The sequence below is a fragment of the Coffea arabica genome, chromosome 11e (assembly GCF_036785885.1).
Source record: "Coffea arabica cultivar ET-39 chromosome 11e, Coffea Arabica ET-39 HiFi, whole genome shotgun sequence".
NCBI classification, from domain to species: Eukaryota; Viridiplantae; Streptophyta; class Magnoliopsida; order Gentianales; family Rubiaceae; genus Coffea; species Coffea arabica.
In genome coordinates this window covers 33,796,056-33,819,658 of record NC_092331.1, presented here as the reverse complement: position 1 = coordinate 33,819,658, position 23,603 = coordinate 33,796,056, and the positions used below count along the sequence as shown (strand labels likewise).

Sequence of the window (23,603 nt, the reverse complement as noted above, 5' to 3'; positions counted from 1 at the left end):
CCTGCGAAGCAGTGTGGCTTTTCTAGACCGAAATTCATTTTAAGCGTCAATTCAAGCATTTTCCTATTATCCTTTTATTTATTTGCTTTCATATTTTTTTTTTATTATTGATTTGCCCCCTGTTTTTTTCCATTATCCCGCAACTCTAAATTATCATGAAATCAATCCTTCACGCTTGCGCTGATACATTTGCGCCGATAAATTTGAGCGACGCTCCGGGCTTTGATCGAGTCGTACCGTTCCTGATTTGTCTCGCGCCTTCAGATCCGCCTTCATGCTTCGAGAAGAAGCAAAATATAAAGCAATCGTTCCGAAGGACCTAAATTACTACAGGATAAAGAACGAATAGAAAATTTGAATTTCGAAACAAAAAAGAAAGGGGTGCAACAAGAGGAATTCCCAGGGGGTCACCCATCCTAATACTGCTCACGCCCAAGCACGCTTAACTTCGGAGTTCTGATGGGATACGGTGCATTAGTGCTGGTATGATCGCACCCACAACGTTCCTTTCGCTTTATTCTTTTAAACTACCCCGTCCAGCGAAGCAGTGTGGCTTTTCTAGACCGGAATTCATTTTAAGCGTCAATTGAAGCATTTTCCTCTTATCCTTTTATTTATTTGCTTTCATATTTTTTTTTTGTTATTGATTTGCCCCCTGTTTTTTTCCATCATCCCGCAACTCTAAATTATCATGAAATCAATCCTTCACGCTTGCGCTGATACATTTGCGCCGACAAATTTGAGCGACGATCCGGGCTTTGATCGAGCCGTACCGTTCCTGATTTGTCTCGCGCCTTCAGATCCGCCTTCATGCTTCGAGAAGAAGCAAAATATAAAGCAATCGTTCCGAAGGACCTAAATTACTACAGGATAAAGAACGAATAGAAAATTTGAATTTCGAAACAAAAAAGAGAGGGGTGCAACAAGAGGAATTCCCAGGGGGTCACCCATCCTAGTACTACTCTCGCCCAAGCATGCTTAACTTCGGAGTTCTGATATTTTTCCGGTGCATTAGTGCTGGTATGATCGCACCCGCCATGTTCCTTTCGCTTTATTCTTTTAAACTACCCCGTCCTGCGAAGCAGTGTGGCTTTTCTAGACCGAAATTCATTTTAAGCGTCAATTCAAGCATTTTCCTATTATCCTTTTATTTATTTGCTTTCATATTTTTTTTTGTTATTGATTTGCCCCCTGTTTTTTTCCATCATCCCGCAACTCTAAATTATCATGAAATCAATCCTTCACGCTTGCGCTGATACATTTGCGCCGACAAATTTGAGCGACGATCCGGGCTTTGATCGAGCCGTACCGTTCCTGATTTGTCTCGCGCCTTCAGATCCTCCTTCACGCTTCGACAAGAAGCAAAATATTAAGCAATCGTTCCGACGGAGCTAAATTACTACAGGATAAAGAACGAATAGGAAATTTGGATTTCGAAACAAAAAAGAGAGGGGTGCAACACGATTTCTTCCCAGGGGGTCACCAATCCAAGTACTACTCTCGCCCAAACACGCTTAATTTCGATGTTCTGATGGGATCCGGTGTATTAGTGCTGGTATGATCGCACCCGCCATATTCTTTTCGTTTTATTCTTTTAAACTACCCCGTCCTGCGAAGCAGTGTGGCTTTTCTAGACCGAAATTCATTTTAAGCGTCAATTCAAGCATTTTCCTATTTTCCTTTTATTTATTTGCTTTCATAATTTTTTTTGTTATTGATTTGCCCCCTGTTTTTTTCCATCATCCCGCAACTCTACATTATCATGAAATCAATCCTTCACGCTTGCGCTGATACATTTGCGCCGACAAATTTGATCGACGATCCGGGCTTTGATCGAGCCGTACCGTTCCTGATTTGTCTCGCGCCTTCAGATCCTCCTTAACCCTTCGACAAGAAGCAAAATATTAAGCAATCGTTCCGACGGAGCTAAATTACTACAGGATAAAGAACGAATAGGAAATTTGGATTTCGAAACTAAAAAGAGAGGGGTGCAACACGAGGACTTCCCAGGGGGTCACCAATCCAAGTACTACTCTCGCCCAAACACGCTTAATTTCGAAGTTCTGATGGGATCCGGTGCATTAGTGCTGGTATGATCGCACCCGCCATATTCCTTTCGCTTTATTCTTTTAAACTACCCCGTCCTGCGAAACAGTGTGGCTTTTCTAGACCGAAATTCATTTTAAGCGTCAATTCAAGCATTTTCCTATTATCCTTTTATTTATTTGCTTTCATATTTTTTTTTTGTTATTGATTTGCCCCCTGTTTTTTTCCATCATCCCGCAACTCTAAATTATCATGAAATCAATCCTTCACGCTTGCGCTGATACATTTGCGCCGACAAATTTGAGCGACGATCCGGGCTTTGATCGAGCCGTACCGTTCCTGATTTGTCTCGCGCCTTCAGATCCGCCTTCATGCTTCGAGAAGAAGCCAAATATAAAGCAATCGTTCCGAAGGACCTAAATTACTACAGGATAAAGAACGAATAGAAAATTTGAATTTCGAAACAAAAAAGAGAGGGGTGCAACAAGAGGAATTCCCAGGGGGTCACCCATCCTAGTACTACTCTCGCCCAAGCATGCTTAACTTCGGAGTTCTGATGGGATCCGGTGCATTAGTGCTGGTATGATCGCACCCGCCATGTTCCTTTCGCTTTATTCTTTTAAACTACCCCGTCCTGCGAAGCAGTGTGGCTTTTCTAGACCGGAATTCATTTTAAGCGTCAATTGAAGCATTTTCCTCTTATCCTTTTATTTATTTGCTTTCATATTTTTTTTTTTGTTATTGATTTGCCCCCTGTTTTTTTCCATCATCCCGCAACTCTAAATTATCATGAAGTCAATCCTTCACGCTTGCGCTGATACATTTGCGCCGACAAATTTGAGCGACGCTCCGGGCTTTGATCGAGCAGTACCGTTCCTGATTTGTCTCGCGCCTTCAGATCCGCCTTCATGCTTCGAGAAGAAGCAAAATATAAAGCAATCGTTCCGAAGGACCTAAATTACTACAGGATAAAGAACGAATAGAAAATTTGAATTTCGAAACAAAAAAGAGAGGGGTGCAACAAGAGGAATTCCCAGGGGGTCACCCATCCTAGTACTACACTCGCCCAAGCATGCTTAACTTCGGAGTTCTGATGGGATCCGGTGCATTAGTGCTGGTATGATCGCACCCGCCATGTTCCTTTCGCTTTATTCTTTTAAACTACCCCGTCCTGCGAAGCAGTGTGGCTTTTCTAGACCGAAATTCATTTTAAGCGTCAATTCAAGCATTTTCCTATTATCCTTTTATTTATTTGCTTTCATATTTTTTTTTTATTATTGATTTGCCCCCTGTTTTTTTCCATTATCCCGCAACTCTAAATTATCATGAAATCAATCCTTCACGCTTGCGCTGATACATTTGCGCCGATAAATTTGAGCGACGCTCCGGGCTTTGATCGAGTCGTACCGTTCCTGATTTGTCTCGCGCCTTCAGATCCGCCTTCATGCTTCGAGAAGAAGCAAAATATAAAGCAATCGTTCCGAAGGACCTAAATTACTACAGGATAAAGAACGAATAGAAAATTTGAATTTCGAAACAAAAAAGAAAGGGGTGCAACAAGAGGAATTCCCAGGGGGTCACCCATCCTAATACTGCTCACGCCCAAGCACGCTTAACTTCGGAGTTCTGATGGGATACGGTGCATTAGTGCTGGTATGATCGCACCCACAACGTTCCTTTCGCTTTATTCTTTTAAACTACCCCGTCCAGCGAAGCAGTGTGGCTTTTCTAGACCGGAATTCATTTTAAGCGTCAATTGAAGCATTTTCCTCTTATCCTTTTATTTATTTGCTTTCATATTTTTTTTTTGTTATTGATTTGCCCCCTGTTTTTTTCCATCATCCCGCAACTCTAAATTATCATGAAATCAATCCTTCACGCTTGCGCTGATACATTTGCGCCGACAAATTTGAGCGACGATCCGGGCTTTGATCGAGCCGTACCGTTCCTGATTTGTCTCGCGCCTTCAGATCCGCCTTCATGCTTCGAGAAGAAGCAAAATATAAAGCAATCGTTCCGAAGGACCTAAATTACTACAGGATAAAGAACGAATAGAAAATTTGAATTTCGAAACAAAAAAGAGAGGGGTGCAACAAGAGGAATTCCCAGGGGGTCACCCATCCTAGTACTACTCTCGCCCAAGCATGCTTAACTTCGGAGTTCTGATATTTTTCCGGTGCATTAGTGCTGGTATGATCGCACCCGCCATGTTCCTTTCGCTTTATTCTTTTAAACTACCCCGTCCTGCGAAGCAGTGTGGCTTTTCTAGACCGAAATTCATTTTAAGCGTCAATTCAAGCATTTTCCTATTATCCTTTTATTTATTTGCTTTCATATTTTTTTTTGTTATTGATTTGCCCCCTGTTTTTTTCCATCATCCCGCAACTCTAAATTATCATGAAATCAATCCTTCACGCTTGCGCTGATACATTTGCGCCGACAAATTTGAGCGACGATCCGGGCTTTGATCGAGCCGTACCGTTCCTGATTTGTCTCGCGCCTTCAGATCCTCCTTCACGCTTCGACAAGAAGCAAAATATTAAGCAATCGTTCCGACGGAGCTAAATTACTACAGGATAAAGAACGAATAGGAAATTTGGATTTCGAAACAAAAAAGAGAGGGGTGCAACACGATTTCTTCCCAGGGGGTCACCAATCCAAGTACTACTCTCGCCCAAACACGCTTAATTTCGATGTTCTGATGGGATCCGGTGTATTAGTGCTGGTATGATCGCACCCGCCATATTCTTTTCGTTTTATTCTTTTAAACTACCCCGTCCTGCGAAGCAGTGTGGCTTTTCTAGACCGAAATTCATTTTAAGCGTCAATTCAAGCATTTTCCTATTTTCCTTTTATTTATTTGCTTTCATAATTTTTTTTGTTATTGATTTGCCCCCTGTTTTTTTCCATCATCCCGCAACTCTACATTATCATGAAATCAATCCTTCACGCTTGCGCTGATACATTTGCGCCGACAAATTTGATCGACGATCCGGGCTTTGATCGAGCCGTACCGTTCCTGATTTGTCTCGCGCCTTCAGATCCTCCTTAACCCTTCGACAAGAAGCAAAATATTAAGCAATCGTTCCGACGGAGCTAAATTACTACAGGATAAAGAACGAATAGGAAATTTGGATTTCGAAACTAAAAAGAGAGGGGTGCAACACGAGGACTTCCCAGGGGGTCACCAATCCAAGTACTACTCTCGCCCAAACACGCTTAATTTCGAAGTTCTGATGGGATCCGGTGCATTAGTGCTGGTATGATCGCACCCGCCATATTCCTTTCGCTTTATTCTTTTAAACTACCCCGTCCTGCGAAGCAGTGTGGCTTTTCTAGACCGGAATTCATTTTAAGCGTCAATTCAAGCATTTTCCTATTATCCTTTTATTTATTTGCTTTCATATTTTTTTTTGTTATTGATTTGCCCCCTGTTTTTTTCCATCATCCCGCAACTCTAAATTATCATGAAATCAATCCTTCACGCTTGCGCTGATACATTTGCGCCGATAAATTTGAGCGACGCTCCGGGCTTTGATCGAGCCGTACCGTTCCTGATTTGTCTCGCGCCTTCAGATCCGCCTTCATGCTTCGAGAAGAAGCAAAATATAAAGCAATCGTTCCGAAGGACCTAAATTACTACAGGATAAAGAACGAATAGAAAATTTGAATTTCGAAACAAAAAAGAAAGGGGTGCAACAAGAGGAATTCCCAGGGGGTCACCCATCCTAATACTGCTCACGCCCAAGCACGCTTAACTTCGGAGTTCTGATGGGATACGGTGCATTAGTGCTGGTATGATCGCACCCACAACGTTCCTTTCGCTTTATTCTTTTAAACGACCCCGTCCAGCGAAGCAGTGTGGCCTTTCTAGACCGGAATTCATTTTAAGCGTCAATTGAAGCATTTTCCTCTTATCCTTTTATTTATTTACTTTATATTTTTTTGTTATTGATTTGCACCCTGTTTTTTTCCATCATCCCGCAACTCTAAATTATCATGAAATCAATCCTTCACGCTTGCGGTGATACATTTGCGCCGACAAATTTGAGCGACGATCCGGGCTTTGATCGAGCCGTACCGTTCCTGATTTGTCTCGCGCCTTCAGATCCGCCTTCATGCTTCGAGAAGAAGCCAAATATAAAGCAATCGTTCCGAAGGACCTAAATTACTACAGGATAAAGAACGAATAGAAAATTTGAATTTCGAAACAAAAAAGAGAGGGGTGCAACAAGAGGAATTCCCAGGGGGTCACCCATCCTAGTACTACTCTCGCCCAAGCATGCTTAACTTCGGAGTTCTGATGGGATCCGGTGCATTAGTGCTGGTATGATCGCACCCGCCATGTTCCTTTCGCTTTATTCTTTTAAACTACCCCGTCCTGCGAAGCAGTGTGGCTTTTCTAGACCGGAATTCATTTTAAGCGTCAATTGAAGCATTTTCCTCTTATCCTTTTATTTATTTGCTTTCATATTTTTTTTTTGTTATTGATTTGCCCCCTGTTTTTTTCCATCATCCCGCAACTCTAAATTATCATGAAATCAATCCTTCACGCTTGCGCTGATACATTTGCGCCGACAAATTTGAGCGACGCTCCGGGCTTTGATCGAGCCGTACCGTTCCTGATTTGTCTCGCGCCTTCAGATCCGCCTTCATGCTTCGAGAAGAAGCAAAATATAAAGCAATCGTTCCGAAGGACCTAAATTACTACAGGATAAAGAACGAATAGAAAATTTGAATTTCGAAACAAAAAAGAGAGGGGTGCAACAAGAGGAATTCCCAGGGGGTCACCCATCCTAGTACTACACTCGCCCAAGCATGCTTAACTTCGGAGTTCTGATGGGATCCGGTGCATTAGTGCTGGTATGATCGCACCCGCCATGTTCCTTTCGCTTTATTCTTTTAAACTACCCCGTCCTGCGAAGCAGTGTGGCTTTTCTAGACCGAAATTCATTTTAAGCGTCAATTCAAGCATTTTCCTATTATCCTTTTATTTATTTGCTTTCATATTTTTTTTTTATTATTGATTTGCCCCCTGTTTTTTTCCATTATCCCGCAACTCTAAATTATCATGAAATCAATCCTTCACGCTTGCGCTGATACATTTGCGCCGATAAATTTGAGCGACGCTCCGGGCTTTGATCGAGTCGTACCGTTCCTGATTTGTCTCGCGCCTTCAGATCCGCCTTCATGCTTCGAGAAGAAGCAAAATATAAAGCAATCGTTCCGAAGGACCTAAATTACTACAGGATAAATAACGAATAGAAAATTTGAATTTCGAAACAAAAAAGAAAGGGGTGCAACAAGAGGAATTCCCAGGGGGTCACCCATCCTAATACTGCTCACGCCCAAGCACGCTTAACTTCGGAGTTCTGATGGGATACGGTGCATTAGTGCTGGTATGATTGCACCCACAACGTTCCTTTCGCTTTATTCTTTTAAACTACCCCGTCCAGCGAAGCAGTGTGGCTTTTCTAGACCGGAATTCATTTTAAGCGTCAATTGAAGTATTTTCCTCTTATCCTTTTATTTATTTGCTTTCATATTTTTTTTTTGTTATTGATTTGCCCCCTGTTTTTTTCCATCATCCCGCAACTCTAAATTATCATGAAATCAATCCTTCACGCTTGCGCTGATACATTTGCGCCGACAAATTTGAGCGACGATCCGGGCTTTGATCGAGCCGTACCGTTCCTGATTTGTCTCGCGCCTTCAGATCCTCCTTCACGCTTCGACAAGAAGCAAAATATTAAGCAATCGTTCCGACTGAGCTAAATTACTACAGGATAAAGAACGAATAGGAAATTTGGATTTCGAAACAAAAAAGAGAGGGGTGCAACACGAGGACTTCCCAGGGGGTCACCAATCCAAGTACTACTCTCGCCCAAACACGCTTAATTTCGAAGTTCTGATGGGATCCGGTGCATTAGTGCTGGTATGATCGCACCCGCCATATTCCTTTCGCTTTATTCTTTTAAACTACCCCGTCCTGCGAAGCAGTGTAGCTTTTCTAGACCGGAATTCATTTTAAGCGTCAATTCAAGCATTTTCCTATTATCCTTTTATTTATATTGCTTTCATATTTTTTTTTGTTATTGATTTGCCCCCTGTTTTTTTCCATCATCCCGCAACTCTAAATTATCATGAAATCAATCCTTCACGCTTGCGCTGATACATTTGCGCCGACAAATTTGAGCGACGATCCGGGCTTTGATCGAGCCGTACCGTTCCTGATTTGTCTCGCGCCTTCAGATCCTCCTTCACGCTTCGACAAGAAGCAAAATATTAAGCAATCGTTCCGACGGAGCTAAATTACTACAGGATAAAGAACGAATAGGAAATTTGGATTTCGAAACAAAAAAGAGAGGGGTGCAACACGATTTCTTCCCAGGGGGTCACCAATCCAAGTACTACTCTCGCCCAAACACGCTTAATTTCGATGTTCTGATGGGATCCGGTGTATTAGTGCTGGTATGATCGCACCCGCCATATTCCTTTCGTTTTATTCTTTTAAACTACCCCGTCCTGCGAAGCAGTGTGGCTTTTCTAGACCGAAATTCATTTTAAGCGTCAATTCAAGCATTTTCCTATTTTCCTTTTATTTATTTGCTTTCATAATTTTTTTTGTTATTGATTTGCCCCCTGTTTTTTTCCATCATCCCGCAACTCTACATTATCATGAAATCAATCCTTCACGCTTGCGCTGATACATTTGCGCCGACAAATTTGATCGACGATCCGGGCTTTGATCGAGCCGTACCGTTCCTGATTTGTCTCGCGCCTTCAGATCCTCCTTAACCCTTCGACAAGAAGCAAAATATTAAGCAATCGTTCCGACGGAGCTAAATTACTACAGGATAAAGAACGAATAGGAAATTTGGATTTCGAAACAAAAAAGAGAGGGGTGCAACACGAGGACTTCCCAGGGGGTCACCCATCCTAATACTGCTCACGCCCAAGCACGCTTAACTTCGGAGTTTTGATGGGATACGGTGCATTAGTGCTGGTATGATCGCACCCGCCATATTCCTTTCGCTTTATTCTTTTAAACTACCCCGTCCTGCGAAACAGTGTGGCTTTTCTAGACCGAAATTCATTTTAAGCGTCAATTCAAGCATTTTCCTATTATCCTTTTATTTATTTGCTTTCATATTTTTTTTTTGTTATTGATTTGCCCCCTGTTTTTTTCCATCATCCCGCAACTCTAAATTATCATGAAATCAATCCTTCACGCTTGCGCTGATACATTTGCGCCGACAAATTTGAGCGACGATCCGGGCTTTGATCGAGCCGTACCGTTCCTGATTTGTCTCGCGCCTTCAGATCCTCCTTCACGCTTCGACAAGAAGCAAAATATTAAGCAATCGTTCCGACTGAGCTAAATTACTACAGGATAAAGAACGAATAGGAAATTTGGATTTCGAAACAAAAAAGAGAGGGGTGCAACACGAGGACTTCCCAGGGGGTCACCAATCCAAGTACTACTCTCGCCCAAACACGCTTAATTTCGAAGTTCTGATGGGATCCGGTGCATTAGTGCTGGTATGATCGCACCCGCCATATTCCTTTCGCTTTATTCTTTTAAACTACCCCGTCCTGCGAAGCAGTGTAGCTTTTCTAGACCGGAATTCATTTTAAGCGTCAATTCAAGCATTTTCCTATTATCCTTTTATTTATATTGCTTTCATATTTTTTTTTTGTTATTGATTTGCCCCCTGTTTTATTCCATCATCCCGCAACTCTAAATTATCATGAAATCAATCCTTCACGCTTGCGCTGATACATTTGCGCCGACAAATTTGAGCGACGATCCGGGCTTTGATCGAGCCGTACCGTTCCTGATTTGTCTCGCGCCTTCAGATCCTCCTTCACGCTTCGACAAGAAGCAAAATATTAAGCAATCGTTCCGACTGAGCTAAATTACTACAGGACAAAGAACGAATAGGAAATTTGGATTTCGAAACAAAAAAGAGAGGGGTGCAACACGAGGACTTCCCAGGGGGTCACCAATCCAAGTACTACTCTCGCCCAAACACGCTTAATTTCGAAGTTCTGATGGGATCCGGTGCATTAGTGCTGGTATGATCGCACCCGCCATATTCCTTTCGCTTTATTCTTTTAAACTACCCCGTCCTGCGAAGCAGTGTGACTTTTCTAGACCGGAATTCATTTTAAGCGTCAATTCAAGCATTTTCCTATTATCCTTTTATTTATTTGCTTTCATATTTTTTTTTGTTATTGATTTGCCCCCTGTTTTTTTCCATCATCCCGCAACTCTAAATTATCATGAAATCAATCCTTCACGCTTGCGCTGATACATTTGCGCCGACAAATTTGAGCGACGATCCGGGCTTTGATCGAGCCGTACCGTTCCTGATTTGTCTCGCGCCTTCAGATCCGCCTTCATGCTTCGAGAAGAAGCAAAATATAAAGCAATCGTTCCGAAGGACCTAAATTACTACAGGATAAAGAACGAATAGAAAATTTGGATTTCGAAACAAAAAAGAGAGGGGTGCAACACGAGGACTTCCCAGGGGGTCACCAATCCAAGTACTACTCTCGCCCAAACACGCTTAATTTCGAAGTTCTGATGGGATCCGGTGCATTAGTGCTGGTATGATCGCACCCGCCATATTCCTTTCGCTTTATTCTTTTAAACTACCCCGTCCTGCGAAACAGTGTGGCTTTTCTAGACCGAAATTCATTTTAAGCGTCAATTCAAGCATTTTCCTATTATCCTTTTATTTATTTGCTTTCATATTTTTTTTTTGTTATTGATTTGCCCCCTGTTTTTTTCCATCATCCCGCAACTCTAAATTATCATGAAATCAATCCTTCACGCTTGCGCTGATACATTTGCGCCGACAAATTTGAGCGACGATCCGGGCTTTGATCGAGCCGTACCGTTCCTGATTTGTCTCGCGCCTTCAGATCCTCCTTCACGCTTCGACAAGAAGCAAAATATTAAGCAATCGTTCCGACTGAGCTAAATTACTACAGGATAAAGAACGAATAGGAAATTTGGATTTCGAAACAAAAAAGAGAGGGGTGCAACACGAGGACTTCCCAGGGGGTCACCAATCCAAGTACTACTCTCGCCCAAACACGCTTAATTTCGAAGTTCTGATGGGATCCGGTGCATTAGTGCTGGTATGATCGCACCCGCCATATTCCTTTCGCTTTATTCTTTTAAACTACCCCGTCCTGCGAAGCAGTGTAGCTTTTCTAGACCGGAATTCATTTTAAGCGTCAATTCAAGCATTTTCCTATTATCCTTTTATTTATATTGCTTTCATATTTTTTTTTTGTTATTGATTTGCCCCCTGTTTTATTCCATCATCCCGCAACTCTAAATTATCATGAAATCAATCCTTCACGCTTGCGCTGATACATTTGCGCCGACAAATTTGAGCGACGATCCGGGCTTTGATCGAGCCGTACCGTTCCTGATTTGTCTCGCGCCTTCAGATCCTCCTTCACGCTTCGACAAGAAGCAAAATATTAAGCAATCGTTCCGACTGAGCTAAATTACTACAGGACAAAGAACGAATAGGAAATTTGGATTTCGAAACAAAAAAGAGAGGGGTGCAACACGAGGACTTCCCAGGGGGTCACCAATCCAAGTACTACTCTCGCCCAAACACGCTTAATTTCGAAGTTCTGATGGGATCCGGTGCATTAGTGCTGGTATGATCGCACCCGCCATATTCCTTTCGCTTTATTCTTTTAAACTACCCCGTCCTGCGAAGCAGTGTGGCTTTTCTAGACCGGAATTCATTTTAAGCGTCAATTCAAGCATTTTCCTATTATCCTTTTATTTATTTGCTTTCATATTTTTTTTTGTTATTGATTTGCCCCCTGTTTTTTTCCATCATCCCGCAACTCTAAATTATCATGAAATCAATCCTTCACGCTTGCGCTGATACATTTGCGCCGACAAATTTGAGCGACGATCCGGGCTTTGATCGAGCCGTACCGTTCCTGATTTGTCTCGCGCCTTCAGATCCGCCTTCATGCTTCGAGAAGAAGCAAAATATAAAGCAATCGTTCCGAAGGACCTAAATTACTACAGGATAAAGAACGAATAGAAAATTTGAATTTCGAAACAAAAAAGAGAGGGGTGCAACAAGAGGAATTCCCAGGGGGTCACCCATCCTAATACTGCTCACGCCCAATCACGCTTAACTTCGGAGTTCTGATGGGATACGGTGCATTAGTGCTGATATGATCGCACCCACAACGTTCCTTTCGCTTTATTCTTTTAAACTACCCCGTCCAGCGAAGCAGTGTGGCTTTTCTAGACCGGAATTCATTTTAAGCGTCAATTGAAGCATTTTCCTCTTATCCTTTTATTTATTTACTTTATATTTTTTTGTTATTGATTTGCACCCTGTTTTTTTCCATCATCCCGCAACTCTAAATTATCATGAAATCAATCCTTCACGCTTGCGGTGATACATTTGCGCCGACAAATTTGAACGACGATCCGGGCTTTGATCGAGCCGTACCGTTCCTGATTTGTCTCGCGCCTTCAGATCCTCCTTCACGCTTCGACAAGAAGCAAAATATTAAGCAATCGTTCCGAAGGACCTAAATTACTACAGGATAAAGAACGAATAGGAAATTTGGATTTCGAAACAAAAAAGAGAGGGGTGCAACACGAGGACTTCCCAGGGGGTCACCAATCCAAGTACTACTCTCGCCCAAACACGCTTAATTTCGAAGTTCTGATGGGATCCGGTGCATTAGTGCTGGTATGATCGCACCCGCCATATTCCTTTCGCTTTATTCTTTTAAACTACCCCGTCCTGCGAAGCAGAGTGGCTTTTCTAGACCGAAATTCATTTTAAGCGTCAATTCAAGCATTTTCCTATTATCCTTTTATTTATTTGCTTTCATAATTTTGTTTGTTATTGATTTGCCACCTGTTTTTTTCCATCATCCCGCAACTCTAAATTATCATGAAATCAATCCTTCACGCTTGCGCTGATACATTTGCGCCGACAAATTTGAGCGACGATTCGGGCTTTGATCGAGCCGTACCGTTCCTGATTTGTCTCGTTTCAGATCCGCCTTCATGCTTCGAGAAGAAGCAAAATATAAAGCAATCGTTCCGAAGGACCTAAATTACTACAGGATAAAGAACGAATAGAAAATTTGAATTTCGAAACAAAAAAGAGAGGGGTGCAACAAGAGGAATTCCCAGGGGGTCACCCATCCTAATACTGCTCACGCCCAAGCACGCTTAACTTCGGAGTTCTGATGGGATACGGTGCATTAGTGCTGGTATGATCGCACCCACAACGTTCCTTTCGCTTTATTCTTTTAAACTACCCCGTCCAGCGAAGCAGTGTGGCTTTTCTAGACCGGAATTCATTTTAAGCGTCAATTGAAACATTTTCCTCTTATCCTTTTATTTATTTATTTTATATTTTTTTGTTATTGATTTGCACCCTATTTTTTTCCATCATCCCGCAACTCTAAATTATCATGAAATCAATCCTTCACGCTTGCGGTGATACATTTGCGCCGACAAATTTGAGCGACGATCCGGGCTTTGATCGAGCCGTACCGTTCCTGATTTGTCTCGCGCCTTCAGATCCTCCTTCACGCTTCGACAAGAAGCAAAATATTAAGCAATCGTTCCGAAGGACCTAAATTACTACAGGATAAAGAACGAATAGGAAATTTGGATTTCGAAACAAAAAAGAGAGGGGTGCAACACGAGGACTTCCCAGGGGGTCACCAATCCAAGTACTACTCTCGCCCAAACACGCTTAATTTCGAAGTTCTGATGGGATCCGGTGCATTAGTGCTGGTATGATCGCACCCGCCATATTCCTTTCGCTTTATTCTTTTAAACTACCCCGTCCTGCGAAGCAGTGTGGCTTTTCTAGACCGGAATTCATTTTAAGCGTCAATTCAAGCATTTTCCTATTATCCTTTTATTTATTTGCTTTCATATTTTTTTTTGTTATTGATTTGCCCCCTGTTTTTTTCCATCATCCCGCAACTCTAAATTATCATGAAATCAATCCTTCACGCTTGCGCTGATACATTTGCGCCGACAAATTTGAGCGACGATCCGGGCTTTGATCGAGCCGTACCGTTCCTGATTTGTCTCGCGCCTTCAGATCCGCCTTCATGCTTCGAGAAGAAGCAAAATATAAAGCAATCGTTCCGAAGGACCTAAATTACTACAGGATAAAGAACGAATAGAAAATTTGAATTTCGAAACAAAAAAGAGAGGGGTGCAACAAGAGGAATTCCCAGGGGGTCACCCATCCTAATACTGCTCACGCCCAAGCACGCTTAACTTCGGAGTTCTGATGGGATACGGTGCATTAGTGCTGATATGATCGCACCCACAACGTTCCTTTCGCTTTATTCTTTTAAACTACCCCGTCCAGCGAAGCAGTGTGGCTTTTCTAGACCGGAATTCATTTTAAGCGTCAATTGAAGCATTTTCCTCTTATCCTTTTATTTATTTACTTTATATTTTTTTGTTATTGATTTGCACCCTATTTTTTTCCATCATCCCGCAACTCTAAATTATCATGAAATCAATCCTTCACGCTTGCGGTGATACATTTGCGCCGACAAATTTGAGCGACGATCCGGGCTTTGATCGAGCCGTACCGTTCCTGATTTGTCTCGCGCCTTCAGATCCGCCTTCATGCTTCGAGAAGAAGCAAAATATAAAGCAATCGTTCTGAAGGACCTAAATTACTACAGGATAAAGAACGAATAGAAAATTTGAATTTCGAAACAAAAAAGAGAGGGGTGCAACAAGAGGAATTCCCAGGGGGTCACCCATCCTAATACTGCTCACGCCCAAGCACGCTTAACTTCGGAGTTCTGATGGGATACGGTGCATTAGTGCTGATATGATCGCACCCACAACGTTCCTTTCGCTTTATTCTTTTAAACTACCCCGTCCAGCGAAGCAGTGTGGCTTTTCTAGACCGGAATTCATTTTAAGCGTCAATTGAAGCATTTTCCTCTTATCCTTTTATTTATTTACTTTATATTTTTTTGTTATTGATTTGCACCCTATTTTTTTCCATCATCCCGCAACTCTAAATTATCATGAAATCAATCCTTCACGCTTGCGGTGATACATTTGCGCCGACAAATTTGAGCGACGATCCGGGCTTTGATCGAGCCGTACCGTTCCTGATTTGTCTCGCGCCTTCAGATCCTCCTTCACGCTTCGACAAGAAGCAAAATATTAAGCAATCGTTCCGAAGGACCTAAATTACTACAGGATAAAGAACGAATAGGAAATTTGGATTTCGAAACAAAAAAGAGAGGGGTGCAACACGAGGACTTCCCAGGGGGTCACCAATCCAAGTACTACTCTCGCCCAAACACGCTTAATTTCGAAGTTCTGATGGGATCCGGTGCATTAGTGCTGGTATGATCGCACCCGCCATGTTCTTTTCGCTTTATTCTTTTAAACTACCCCGTCCTGCGAAGCAGTGTGGCTTTTCTAGACCGAAATTTATTTTAAGCGTCAATTCAAGCATTTTCCTATTATCCTTTTATTTATTTGCTTTCATATTTTTTTTTTGTTATTGATTTGCCCCCTGTTTTTTTCCATCATCCCGCAACTCTAAATTATCATGAAATCAATCCTTCACGCTTGCGCTGATACATTTGCGCCGACAAATTTGAGCGACGATCCAGGCTTTGATCGAGCCGTACCGTTCCTGATTTGTCTCGCGCCTTCAGATCCGCCTTCATGCTTCGAGAAGAAGCAAAATATAAAGCAATCGTTCCGAAGGACCTAAATTACTACAGGATAAAGAACGAATAGAAAATTTGAATTTCGAAACAAAAAAGAGAGGGGTGCAACAAGAGGAATTCCCAGGGGGTCACCCATCCTAATACTGCTCACGCCCAAGCACGCTTAACTTCGGAGTTCTGATGGGATACGGTGCATTAGTGCTGGTATGATCGCACCCACAACGTTCCTTTCGCTTTATTCTTTTAAACTACCCCGTCCAGCGAAGCAGTGTGGCTTTTCTAGACCGGAATTCATTTTAAGCGTCAATTGAAGCATTTTCCTCTTATCCTTTTATTTATTTATTTTATATTTTTTTGTTATTGATTTGCACCCTATTTTTTTCCATCATCCCGCAACTCTAAATTATCATGAAATCAATCCTTCACGCTTGCGGTGATACATTTGCGCCGACAAATTTGAGCGACGATCCGGGCTTTGATCGAGCCGTACCGTTCCTGATTTGTCTCGCGCCTTCAGATCCTCCTTCACGCTTCGACAAGAAGCAAAATATTAAGCAATCGTTCCGACGGAACTAAATTACTACAGGATAAAGAACGAATAGGAAATTTGGATTTCGAAACAAAAAAGAGAGGGGTGCAACACGAGGACTTCCCAGGGGGTCACCAATCCAAGTACTACTCTCGCCCAAACACGCTTAATTTCGAAGTTCTGATGGGATCCGGTGCATTAGTGCTGGTATGATCGCACCCGCCATATTCCTTTCGCTTTATTCTTTTAAACTACCCCGTCCTGCGAAGCAGAGTGGCTTTTCTAGACCGAAATTCATTTTAAGCGTCAATTCAAGAATTTTCCTATTATCCTTTTATTTATTTGCTTTCATAATTTTGTTTGTTATTGATTTGCCACCTGTTTTTTTCCATCATCCCGCAACTCTAAATTATCATGAAATCAATCCTTCACGCTTGCGCTGATACATTTGCGCCGACAAATTTGAGCGACGATTCGGGCTTTGATCGAGCCGTACCGTTCCTGATTTGTCTCGTTTCAGATCCGCCTTCATGCTTCGAGAAGAAGCAAAATATAAAGCAATCGTTCCGAAGGACCTAAATTACTACAGGATAAAGAACAAATAGAAAATTTGAATTTCGAAACAAAAAAGAGAGGGGTGCAACAAGAGGAATTCCCAGGGGGTCACCCATCCTAGTACTACTCTCGCCCAAGCATGCTTAACTTCGGAGTTCTGATATTTTTCCGGTGCATTAGTGCTGGTATGATCGCACCCGCCATGTTCCTTTCGCTTTATTCTTTTAAACTACCCCGTCCTGCGAAGCAGTGTGGCTTTTCTAGACCGAAATTCATTTTAAGCGTCAATTCAAGCATTTTCCTATTATCCTTTTATTTATTTGCTTTCATATTTTTTTTTGTTATTGATTTGCCCCCTGTTTTTTTCAATCATCCCGCAACTCTAAATTATCATGAAATCAATCCTTCACGCTTGCGCTGATACATTTGCGCCGACAAATTTGAGCGACGATCCGGGCTTTGATCGAGCCGTACCGTTCCTGATTTGTCTCGCGCCTTCAGATCCTCCTTCACGCTTCGACAAGAAGCAAAATATTAAGCAATCGTTCCGACGGAGCTAAATTACTACAGGATAAAGAACGAATAGGAAATTTGGATTTCGAAACAAAAAAGAGAGGGGTGCAACACGAGGACTTCCCAGGGGGTCACCAATCCAAGTACTACTCTCGCCCAAACACGCTTAATTTCGATGTTCTGATGGGATCCGGTGCATTAGTGCTGGTATGATCGCACCCGCCATATTCCTTTCGCTTTATTCTTTTAAACTACCCCGTCCTGCGAAGCAGTGTGGCTTTTCTAGACCGAAATTCATTTTAAGCGTCAATTCAAGCATTTTCCTATTTTCCTTTTATTTATTTGCTTTCATAATTTTTTTTGTTATTGATTTGCCCCCTGTTTTTTTCCATCATCCCGCAACTCTACATTATCATGAAATCAATCCTTCACGCTTGCGCTGATACATTTGCGCCGACAAATTTGATCGACGATCCGGGCTTTGATCGAGCCGTACCGTTCCTGATTTGTCTCGCGCCTTCAGATCCTCCTTAACCCTTCGACAAGAAGCAAAATATTAAGCAATCGTTCCGACGGAGCTAAATTACTACAGGATAAAGAACGAATAGGAAATTTGGATTTCGAAACAAAAAAGAGAGGGGTGCAACACGAGGACTTCCCAGGGGGTCACCAATCCAAGTACTTCTCTCGCCCAAACACGCTTAATTTCGAAGTTCTGATGGGATCCGGTGCATTAGTGCTGGTATGATCGCACCCGCCATATTCCTTTCGCTTTATTCTTTTAAACTACCCCGTCCTGCGAAGCAGTGTGGCTTTTCTAGACCGAAATTCATTTTAAGCGTCAATTCAAGCATTTTCCTATTATCCTTTTATTTATTTGCTTTCATATTTTTTTTTTGTTATTGATTTGCCCCCTGTTTTTTTCCATCATCCCGCAACTCTAAATTATCATGAAATCAATCCTTCACGCTTGCGCTGATACATTTGCGCTGACAAATTTGAGCGACGATCCAGGCTTTGATCGAGCCGTACCGTTCCTAATTTGTCTCGCGCCTTCAGATCCTCCTTCACGTTTCGACAAGAAGCAAAATATTAAGCAATCGTTCCGACGGAGCTAAATTACTACAGGATAAAGAGCGAATAGGAAATTTGGATTTCGAAATAAAAAAGAGAGGGGTGCAACAAGAGGAATTCCCAGGGGGTCACCCATCCTAATACTGCTCACGCCCAAGCACGCTTAACTTCGGAGTTCTGATGGGATACGGTGCATTAGTGCTGATATGATCGCACCCACAACGTTCCTTTCGCTTTATTCTTTTAAACTACCCCGTCCAGCGAAGCAGTGTGGCTTTTCTAGACCGGAATTCATTTTAAGCGTCAATTGAAGCATTTTCCTCTTATCCTTTTATTTATTTACTTTATATTTTTTTGTTATTGATTTGCACCCTATTTTTTTCCATCATCCCGCAACTCTAAATTATCATGAAATCAATCCTTCACGCTTGCGGTGATACATTTGCGCCGACAAATTTGAGCGACGATCCGGGCTTTGATCGAGCCGTACCGTTCCTGATTTGTCTCGCGCCTTCAGATCCGCCTTCATGCTTCGAGAAGAAGCAAAATATAAAGCAATCGTTCTGAAGGACCTAAATTACTACAGGATAAAGAACGAATAGAAAATTTGAATTTCGAAACAAAAAAGAGAGGGGTGCAACAAGAGGAATTCCCAGGGGGTCACCCATCCTAATACTGCTCACGCCCAAGCACGCTTAACTTCGGAGTTCTGATGGGATACGGTGCATTAGTGCTGATATGATCGCACCCACAACGTTCCTTTCGCTTTATTCTTTTAAACTACCCCGTCCAGCGAAGCAGTGTGGCTTTTCTAGACCGGAATTCATTTTAAGCGTCAATTGAAGCATTTTCCTCTTATCCTTTTATTTATTTACTTTATATTTTTTTGTTATTGATTTGCACCCTATTTTTTTCCATCATCCCGCAACTCTAAATTATCATGAAATCAATCCTTCACGCTTGCGGTGATACATTTGCGCCGACAAATTTGAGCGACGATCCGGGCTTTGATCGAGCCGTACCGTTCCTGATTTGTCTCGCGCCTTCAGATCCTCCTTCACGCTTCGACAAGAAGCAAAATATTAAGCAATCGTTCCGAAGGACCTAAATTACTACAGGATAAAGAACGAATAGGAAATTTGGATTTCGAAACAAAAAAGAGAGGGGTGCAACACGAGGACTTCCCAGGGGGTCACCAATCCAAGTACTACTCTCGCCCAAACACGCTTAATTTCGAAGTTCTGATGGGATCCGGTGCATTAGTGCTGGTATGATCGCACCCGCCATGTTCTTTTCGCTTTATTCTTTTAAACTACCCCGTCCTGCGAAGCAGTGTGGCTTTTCTAGACCGAAATTTATTTTAAGCGTCAATTCAAGCATTTTCCTATTATCCTTTTATTTATTTGCTTTCATATTTTTTTTTGTTATTGATTTGCCCCCTGTTTTTTTCCATCATCCCGCAACTCTAAATTATCATGAAATCAATCCTTCACGCTTGCGCTGATACATTTGCGCCGACAAATTTGAGCGACGATCCAGGCTTTGATCGAGCCGTACCGTTCCTGATTTGTCTCGCGCCTTCAGATCCGCCTTCATGCTTCGAGAAGAAGCAAAATATAAAGCAATCGTTCCGAAGGACCTAAATTACTACAGGATAAAGAACGAATAGAAAATTTGAATTTCGAAACAAAAAAGAGAGGGGTGCAACAAGAGGAATTCCCAGGGGGTCACCCATCCTAATACTGCTCACGCCCAAGCACGCTTAACTTCGGAGTTCTGATGGGATACGGTGCATTAGTGCTGGTATGATCGCACCCACAACGTTCCTTTCGCTTTATTCTTTTAAACTACCCCGTCCAGCGAAGCAGTGTGGCTTTTCTAGACCGGAATTCATTTTAAGCGTCAATTGAAGCATTTTCCTCTTATCCTTTTATTTATTTATTTTATATTTTTTTGTTATTGATTTGCACCCTATTTTTTTCCATCATCCCGCAACTCTAAATTATCATGAAATCAATCCTTCACGCTTGCGGTGATACATTTGCGCCGACAAATTTGAGCGACGATCCGGGCTTTGATCGAGCCGTACCGTTCCTGATTTGTCTCGCGCCTTCAGATCCTCCTTCACGCTTCGACAAGAAGCAAAATATTAAGCAATCGTTCCGACGGAACTAAATTACTACAGGATAAAGAACGAATAGGAAATTTGGATTTCGAAACAAAAAAGAGAGGGGTGCAACACGAGGACTTCCCAGGGGGTCACCAATCCAAGTACTACTCTCGCCCAAACACGCTTAATTTCGAAGTTCTGATGGGATCCGGTGCATTAGTGCTGGTATGATCGCACCCGCCATATTCCTTTCGCTTTATTCTTTTAAACTACCCCGTCCTGCGAAGCAGAGTGGCTTTTCTAGACCGAAATTCATTTTAAGCGTCAATTCAAGAATTTTCCTATTATCCTTTTATTTATTTGCTTTCATAATTTTGTTTGTTATTGATTTGCCACCTGTTTTTTTCCATCATCCCGCAACTCTAAATTATCATGAAATCAATCCTTCACGCTTGCGCTGATACATTTGCGCCGACAAATTTGAGCGACGATTCGGGCTTTGATCGAGCCGTACCGTTCCTGATTTGTCTCGTTTCAGATCCGCCTTCATGCTTCGAGAAGAAGCAAAATATAAAGCAATCGTTCCGAAGGACCTAAATTACTACAGGATAAAGAACAAATAGAAAATTTGAATTTCGAAACAAAAAAGAGAGGGGTGCAACAAGAGGAATTCCCAGGGGGTCACCCATCCTAGTACTACTCTCGCCCAAGCATGCTTAACTTCGGAGTTCTGATATTTTTCCGGTGCATTAGTGCTGGTATGATCGCACCCGCCATGTTCCTTTCGCTTTATTCTTTTAAACTACCCCGTCCTGCGAAGCAGTGTGGCTTTTCTAGACCGAAATTCATTTTAAGCGTCAATTCAAGCATTTTCCTATTATCCTTTTATTTATTTGCTTTCATATTTTTTTTTGTTATTGATTTGCCCCCTGTTTTTTTCAATCATCCCGCAACTCTAAATTATCATGAAATCAATCCTTCACGCTTGCGCTGATACATTTGCGCCGACAAATTTGAGCGACGATCCGGGCTTTGATCGAGCCGTACCGTTCCTGATTTGTCTCGCGCCTTCAGATCCTCCTTCACGCTTCGACAAGAAGCAAAATATTAAGCAATCGTTCCGACGGAGCTAAATTACTACAGGATAAAGAACGAATAGGAAATTTGGATTTCGAAACAAAAAAGAGAGGGGTGCAACACGAGGACTTCCCAGGGGGTCACCAATCCAAGTACTACTCTCGCCCAAACACGCTTAATTTCGATGTTCTGATGGGATCCGGTGCATTAGTGCTGGTATGATCGCACCCGCCATATTCCTTTCGCTTTATTCTTTTAAACTACCCCGTCCTGCGAAGCAGTGTGGCTTTTCTAGACCGAAATTCATTTTAAGCGTCAATTCAAGCATTTTCCTATTTTCCTTTTATTTATTTGCTTTCATAATTTTTTTTGTTATTGATTTGCCCCCTGTTTTTTTCCATCATCCCGCAACTCTACATTATCATGAAATCAATCCTTCACGCTTGCGCTGATACATTTGCGCCGACAAATTTGATCGACGATCCGGGCTTTGATCGAGCCGTACCGTTCCTGATTTGTCTCGCGCCTTCAGATCCTCCTTAACCCTTCGACAAGAAGCAAAATATTAAGCAATCGTTCCGACGGAGCTAAATTACTACAGGATAAAGAACGAATAGGAAATTTGGATTTCGAAACAAAAAAGAGAGGGGTGCAACACGAGGACTTCCCAGGGGGTCACCAATCCAAGTACTACTCTCGCCCAAACACGCTTAATTTCGAAGTTCTGATGGGATCCGGTGCATTAGTGCTGGTATGATCGCACCCGCCATATTCCTTTCGCTTTATTCTTTTAAACTACCCCGTCCTGCGAAGCAGTGTGGCTTTTCTAGACCGAAATTCATTTTAAGCGTCAATTCAAGCATTTTCCTATTATCCTTTTATTTATTTGCTTTCATAATTTTTTTTGTTATTGATTTGCCCCCTGTTTTTTTCCATCATCCCGCAACTCTAAATTATCATGAAATCAATCCTTCACGCTTGCGCTGATACATTTACGCCGACAAATTTGAGCGACGATCCGGGCTTTGATCGAGCCGTACCGTTCCTGATTTGTCTCGCGCCTTCAGATCCTCCTTCACGCTTCGACAAGAAGCAAAATATTAAGCAATCGTTCCGACGGAGCTAAATTACTACAGGATAAAGAACGAATAGGAAATTTGGATTTCGAAACAAAAAAGAGAGGGGTGCAACACGAGGACTTCCCAGGGGGTCACCAATCCAAGTACTACTCTCGCCCAAACACGCTTAATTTCGAAGTTCTGATGGGATCCGGTGCATTAGTGCTGGTATGATCGCACCCGCCATGTTCCTTTCGCTTTATTCTTTTAAACTACCCCGTCCTGCGAAGCAGTGTGGCTTTTCTAGACCGAAATTCATTTTAAGCGTCAATTCAAGCATTTTCCTATTATCCTTTTATTTATTTGCTTTCATAATTTTTTTTGTTATTGATTTGCCCCCTGTTTTTTTCCATCATCCCGCAACTCTACATTATCATGAAATCAATCCTTCACGCTTGCGCTGATACATTTGCGCCGACAAATTTGATCGACGATCCGGGCTTTGATCGAGCCGTACCGTTCCTGATTTGTCTCGCGCCTTCAGATCCTCCTTAACCCTTCGACAAGAAGCAAAATATTAAGCAATCGTTCCGACGGAGCTAAATTACTACAGGATAAAGAACGAATAGGAAATTTGGATTTCGAAACAAAAAAGAGAGGGGTGCAACACGAGGACTTCCCAGGGGGTCACCAATCCAAGTACTACTCTCGCCCAAACACGCTTAATTTCGAAGTTCTGATGGGATCCGGTGCATTAGTGCTGGTATGATCGCACCCGCCATATTCCTTTCGCTTTATTCTTTTAAACTACCCCGTCCTGCGAAGCAATGTGGCTTTTCTAGACCGAAATTCATTTTAAGCGTCAATTCAAGCATTTTCCTATTATCCTTTT

The 23,603-nt window shown here is 42.3% G+C and overlaps 37 non-coding genes and 7 pseudogenes across 37 annotated transcripts; all 44 read right to left on the bottom strand.

Annotated features, from left to right (window-relative positions):
* Positions 1–378: 378 nt before the first annotated feature.
* LOC140023440 (5S ribosomal RNA) lies at positions 379–497 on the bottom strand. The gene has a single exon (XR_011827410.1). It is a non-coding gene; the product is annotated as a 5S ribosomal RNA (ribosomal RNA).
* A 417-nt stretch (positions 498–914) lies between these two features.
* Positions 915–1,034, bottom strand: LOC140025127 (5S ribosomal RNA; annotated as a pseudogene).
* Positions 1,035–1,450: 416 nt separating this feature from the next.
* On the bottom strand, positions 1,451–1,569 carry LOC140025135 (5S ribosomal RNA; annotated as a pseudogene).
* Positions 1,570–1,985: 416 nt separating this feature from the next.
* LOC140022776 (5S ribosomal RNA) lies at positions 1,986–2,104 on the bottom strand. The gene has a single exon (XR_011826755.1). It is a non-coding gene; the product is annotated as a 5S ribosomal RNA (ribosomal RNA).
* A 417-nt stretch (positions 2,105–2,521) lies between these two features.
* Positions 2,522–2,640, bottom strand: LOC140031931 (5S ribosomal RNA). The gene has a single exon (XR_011835856.1). It is a non-coding gene; the product is annotated as a 5S ribosomal RNA (ribosomal RNA).
* Positions 2,641–3,058: 418 nt separating this feature from the next.
* Positions 3,059–3,177, bottom strand: LOC140032155 (5S ribosomal RNA). Its single transcript, XR_011836080.1, has one exon. It is a non-coding gene; the product is annotated as a 5S ribosomal RNA (ribosomal RNA).
* A 417-nt stretch (positions 3,178–3,594) lies between these two features.
* On the bottom strand, positions 3,595–3,713 carry LOC140023439 (5S ribosomal RNA). The gene has a single exon (XR_011827409.1). It is a non-coding gene; the product is annotated as a 5S ribosomal RNA (ribosomal RNA).
* A 417-nt stretch (positions 3,714–4,130) lies between these two features.
* Positions 4,131–4,250, bottom strand: LOC140025126 (5S ribosomal RNA; annotated as a pseudogene).
* A 416-nt stretch (positions 4,251–4,666) lies between these two features.
* LOC140025133 (5S ribosomal RNA) lies at positions 4,667–4,785 on the bottom strand (annotated as a pseudogene).
* Positions 4,786–5,201: 416 nt separating this feature from the next.
* Positions 5,202–5,320, bottom strand: LOC140022775 (5S ribosomal RNA). Its single transcript, XR_011826754.1, has one exon. It is a non-coding gene; the product is annotated as a 5S ribosomal RNA (ribosomal RNA).
* Positions 5,321–5,736: 416 nt separating this feature from the next.
* LOC140023438 (5S ribosomal RNA) lies at positions 5,737–5,855 on the bottom strand. Its single transcript, XR_011827408.1, has one exon. It is a non-coding gene; the product is annotated as a 5S ribosomal RNA (ribosomal RNA).
* Positions 5,856–6,268: 413 nt separating this feature from the next.
* Positions 6,269–6,387, bottom strand: LOC140031930 (5S ribosomal RNA). Its single transcript, XR_011835855.1, has one exon. It is a non-coding gene; the product is annotated as a 5S ribosomal RNA (ribosomal RNA).
* Positions 6,388–6,804: 417 nt separating this feature from the next.
* On the bottom strand, positions 6,805–6,923 carry LOC140032154 (5S ribosomal RNA). The gene has a single exon (XR_011836079.1). It is a non-coding gene; the product is annotated as a 5S ribosomal RNA (ribosomal RNA).
* Positions 6,924–7,340: 417 nt separating this feature from the next.
* On the bottom strand, positions 7,341–7,459 carry LOC140023625 (5S ribosomal RNA). The gene has a single exon (XR_011827594.1). It is a non-coding gene; the product is annotated as a 5S ribosomal RNA (ribosomal RNA).
* Positions 7,460–7,876: 417 nt separating this feature from the next.
* Positions 7,877–7,995, bottom strand: LOC140022773 (5S ribosomal RNA). The gene has a single exon (XR_011826752.1). It is a non-coding gene; the product is annotated as a 5S ribosomal RNA (ribosomal RNA).
* A 417-nt stretch (positions 7,996–8,412) lies between these two features.
* Positions 8,413–8,531, bottom strand: LOC140025132 (5S ribosomal RNA; annotated as a pseudogene).
* Positions 8,532–8,947: 416 nt separating this feature from the next.
* LOC140022036 (5S ribosomal RNA) lies at positions 8,948–9,066 on the bottom strand. Its single transcript, XR_011826018.1, has one exon. It is a non-coding gene; the product is annotated as a 5S ribosomal RNA (ribosomal RNA).
* A 417-nt stretch (positions 9,067–9,483) lies between these two features.
* On the bottom strand, positions 9,484–9,602 carry LOC140022772 (5S ribosomal RNA). The gene has a single exon (XR_011826751.1). It is a non-coding gene; the product is annotated as a 5S ribosomal RNA (ribosomal RNA).
* Positions 9,603–10,020: 418 nt separating this feature from the next.
* On the bottom strand, positions 10,021–10,139 carry LOC140022771 (5S ribosomal RNA). The gene has a single exon (XR_011826750.1). It is a non-coding gene; the product is annotated as a 5S ribosomal RNA (ribosomal RNA).
* Positions 10,140–10,555: 416 nt separating this feature from the next.
* Positions 10,556–10,674, bottom strand: LOC140022770 (5S ribosomal RNA). The gene has a single exon (XR_011826749.1). It is a non-coding gene; the product is annotated as a 5S ribosomal RNA (ribosomal RNA).
* A 417-nt stretch (positions 10,675–11,091) lies between these two features.
* Positions 11,092–11,210, bottom strand: LOC140022769 (5S ribosomal RNA). Its single transcript, XR_011826748.1, has one exon. It is a non-coding gene; the product is annotated as a 5S ribosomal RNA (ribosomal RNA).
* A 418-nt stretch (positions 11,211–11,628) lies between these two features.
* LOC140022768 (5S ribosomal RNA) lies at positions 11,629–11,747 on the bottom strand. The gene has a single exon (XR_011826747.1). It is a non-coding gene; the product is annotated as a 5S ribosomal RNA (ribosomal RNA).
* Positions 11,748–12,163: 416 nt separating this feature from the next.
* Positions 12,164–12,282, bottom strand: LOC140025044 (5S ribosomal RNA). Its single transcript, XR_011829021.1, has one exon. It is a non-coding gene; the product is annotated as a 5S ribosomal RNA (ribosomal RNA).
* A 413-nt stretch (positions 12,283–12,695) lies between these two features.
* Positions 12,696–12,814, bottom strand: LOC140022767 (5S ribosomal RNA). Its single transcript, XR_011826746.1, has one exon. It is a non-coding gene; the product is annotated as a 5S ribosomal RNA (ribosomal RNA).
* Positions 12,815–13,227: 413 nt separating this feature from the next.
* LOC140023437 (5S ribosomal RNA) lies at positions 13,228–13,346 on the bottom strand. The gene has a single exon (XR_011827407.1). It is a non-coding gene; the product is annotated as a 5S ribosomal RNA (ribosomal RNA).
* Positions 13,347–13,759: 413 nt separating this feature from the next.
* Positions 13,760–13,878, bottom strand: LOC140022766 (5S ribosomal RNA). The gene has a single exon (XR_011826745.1). It is a non-coding gene; the product is annotated as a 5S ribosomal RNA (ribosomal RNA).
* A 416-nt stretch (positions 13,879–14,294) lies between these two features.
* On the bottom strand, positions 14,295–14,413 carry LOC140024150 (5S ribosomal RNA). Its single transcript, XR_011828122.1, has one exon. It is a non-coding gene; the product is annotated as a 5S ribosomal RNA (ribosomal RNA).
* A 413-nt stretch (positions 14,414–14,826) lies between these two features.
* LOC140024149 (5S ribosomal RNA) lies at positions 14,827–14,945 on the bottom strand. The gene has a single exon (XR_011828121.1). It is a non-coding gene; the product is annotated as a 5S ribosomal RNA (ribosomal RNA).
* Positions 14,946–15,358: 413 nt separating this feature from the next.
* LOC140022765 (5S ribosomal RNA) lies at positions 15,359–15,477 on the bottom strand. Its single transcript, XR_011826744.1, has one exon. It is a non-coding gene; the product is annotated as a 5S ribosomal RNA (ribosomal RNA).
* Positions 15,478–15,894: 417 nt separating this feature from the next.
* Positions 15,895–16,013, bottom strand: LOC140023436 (5S ribosomal RNA). Its single transcript, XR_011827406.1, has one exon. It is a non-coding gene; the product is annotated as a 5S ribosomal RNA (ribosomal RNA).
* A 413-nt stretch (positions 16,014–16,426) lies between these two features.
* Positions 16,427–16,545, bottom strand: LOC140022764 (5S ribosomal RNA). The gene has a single exon (XR_011826743.1). It is a non-coding gene; the product is annotated as a 5S ribosomal RNA (ribosomal RNA).
* Positions 16,546–16,958: 413 nt separating this feature from the next.
* Positions 16,959–17,078, bottom strand: LOC140025125 (5S ribosomal RNA; annotated as a pseudogene).
* A 416-nt stretch (positions 17,079–17,494) lies between these two features.
* LOC140024555 (5S ribosomal RNA) lies at positions 17,495–17,613 on the bottom strand. Its single transcript, XR_011828529.1, has one exon. It is a non-coding gene; the product is annotated as a 5S ribosomal RNA (ribosomal RNA).
* Positions 17,614–18,029: 416 nt separating this feature from the next.
* Positions 18,030–18,148, bottom strand: LOC140023622 (5S ribosomal RNA). The gene has a single exon (XR_011827591.1). It is a non-coding gene; the product is annotated as a 5S ribosomal RNA (ribosomal RNA).
* Positions 18,149–18,565: 417 nt separating this feature from the next.
* On the bottom strand, positions 18,566–18,684 carry LOC140024147 (5S ribosomal RNA). Its single transcript, XR_011828119.1, has one exon. It is a non-coding gene; the product is annotated as a 5S ribosomal RNA (ribosomal RNA).
* A 413-nt stretch (positions 18,685–19,097) lies between these two features.
* Positions 19,098–19,216, bottom strand: LOC140024146 (5S ribosomal RNA). The gene has a single exon (XR_011828118.1). It is a non-coding gene; the product is annotated as a 5S ribosomal RNA (ribosomal RNA).
* Positions 19,217–19,629: 413 nt separating this feature from the next.
* On the bottom strand, positions 19,630–19,748 carry LOC140022762 (5S ribosomal RNA). The gene has a single exon (XR_011826741.1). It is a non-coding gene; the product is annotated as a 5S ribosomal RNA (ribosomal RNA).
* A 416-nt stretch (positions 19,749–20,164) lies between these two features.
* LOC140023434 (5S ribosomal RNA) lies at positions 20,165–20,283 on the bottom strand. Its single transcript, XR_011827404.1, has one exon. It is a non-coding gene; the product is annotated as a 5S ribosomal RNA (ribosomal RNA).
* A 413-nt stretch (positions 20,284–20,696) lies between these two features.
* LOC140022761 (5S ribosomal RNA) lies at positions 20,697–20,815 on the bottom strand. Its single transcript, XR_011826740.1, has one exon. It is a non-coding gene; the product is annotated as a 5S ribosomal RNA (ribosomal RNA).
* Positions 20,816–21,228: 413 nt separating this feature from the next.
* LOC140025124 (5S ribosomal RNA) lies at positions 21,229–21,348 on the bottom strand (annotated as a pseudogene).
* Positions 21,349–21,764: 416 nt separating this feature from the next.
* Positions 21,765–21,883, bottom strand: LOC140024553 (5S ribosomal RNA). Its single transcript, XR_011828527.1, has one exon. It is a non-coding gene; the product is annotated as a 5S ribosomal RNA (ribosomal RNA).
* Positions 21,884–22,299: 416 nt separating this feature from the next.
* Positions 22,300–22,418, bottom strand: LOC140022760 (5S ribosomal RNA). Its single transcript, XR_011826739.1, has one exon. It is a non-coding gene; the product is annotated as a 5S ribosomal RNA (ribosomal RNA).
* Positions 22,419–22,834: 416 nt separating this feature from the next.
* Positions 22,835–22,953, bottom strand: LOC140022759 (5S ribosomal RNA). The gene has a single exon (XR_011826738.1). It is a non-coding gene; the product is annotated as a 5S ribosomal RNA (ribosomal RNA).
* Positions 22,954–23,369: 416 nt separating this feature from the next.
* Positions 23,370–23,488, bottom strand: LOC140022758 (5S ribosomal RNA). The gene has a single exon (XR_011826737.1). It is a non-coding gene; the product is annotated as a 5S ribosomal RNA (ribosomal RNA).
* Between the last annotated feature and the right edge of the window lie 115 nt (positions 23,489–23,603).